This window comes from Schistocerca cancellata, chromosome 2, assembly GCF_023864275.1.
Source record: "Schistocerca cancellata isolate TAMUIC-IGC-003103 chromosome 2, iqSchCanc2.1, whole genome shotgun sequence".
Lineage (NCBI taxonomy): Eukaryota > Metazoa > Arthropoda > Insecta > Orthoptera > Acrididae > Schistocerca > Schistocerca cancellata.
Window position 1 is genome coordinate 345,083,814 of NC_064627.1, and position 1,204 is coordinate 345,085,017.

General features: G+C 43.7%; 1 pseudogene; it reads right to left on the bottom strand.

Annotated features, from left to right (window-relative positions):
• Positions 1–366: 366 nt before the first annotated feature.
• LOC126163348 (U6 spliceosomal RNA) lies at positions 367–465 on the bottom strand (annotated as a pseudogene).
• Positions 466–1,204: the final 739 nt, after the last annotated feature.

The following is a 1,204-nucleotide window of genomic DNA, read 5'->3' on the forward strand; positions in this document are numbered from 1 at the left end:
AGCTGACCGATCTTCCATTCCTACGATTGTAGTATGTAAGTGCAAGTGCTTTCTAGAGGACCCGCTGCAATCGCTGTTGACGATTAAGATCCCGATACCGTACCACCTGGACTACATTTACCAAATAAAGAAACATACGTCTCAACCCAGGATGGAACCAACGATCTCCTGCATGCTAATCCAAAACTCTAGCTACTGCACTCTTTTTTTTTTTTTAGTTGATCTCATTTTGTTCTGTATTGTTCGTTGAATTTGTTCGGGGCGGACGTCAGATGACACCCGTTCAGGTTCCTCGTTGATCCGTTCACTCAGTTTTTTTGTTACAGTGAGTAGCTAACCCTCTGACCGAACACGCTGAGCTGCCGACAAAATATAGAACGCTTCACGATTTTGTGTGTCATCCTTGCGCAGGGGCCTCTCTGTATCGTTCCAATTTTAGTATATGTACAGCCGAAGCGAGTATACACTAGCTGTACAGCACGACCATTGTGTGCTGACAGAGGTAGTAAGCATACTTGTGGTTACAGTGTTGCCAGATTGCCTCTCTTTAACATCCTTTTCCAGCTGGATGTACTCGCCGGACGAAATTTTGTGACACACATTTTTTTTATCGCTGGCATGTGAGGAGTCGCTCTGCGAAGCTCGAGTGCGTGAATTTCGCTTCACCCTGTATGTTCACATCAAATGAAACGCAACTTCATGTTGCCAGTCTCTGTTTATTTATATACAAGATGCGTTTCGAAGGCTTAAATCTCCATCATCAAGCGGGTTTACGTGTGCTAGTACAACATCACAGCATGTCTGTGTGTTGTGGTTCGACTTCGGGGTAATTTGTGGCACTGTCTCCAGTGGTCACAGGCTCCTTTCTCTGTCGTAATACATCGCATATAATGTCTCATACTTTGTAAACAAATGCGATGTCTGTAACCTAAAATGTTATCACCATTCTGTATTTAGCGTTTTCTTAAGCGAAATTAGGGTCCTATATGTTGTGGACTGACACGACAGCCAGTCCACAGTGACGGGTAACCGAAATGCACGCGTACACACACGCCGGCTGGCGTGAGGTCTGAAACAGGATACTTTATGAATGCTATAAATAAAAGTACGTAGCTCCTCGAATACTTAACTTTATTCCATCATTGTGGTACATCGCTCTTGATGATACAATTGAGAGTCTTTAAATACAAGCACTGAAAGGCTA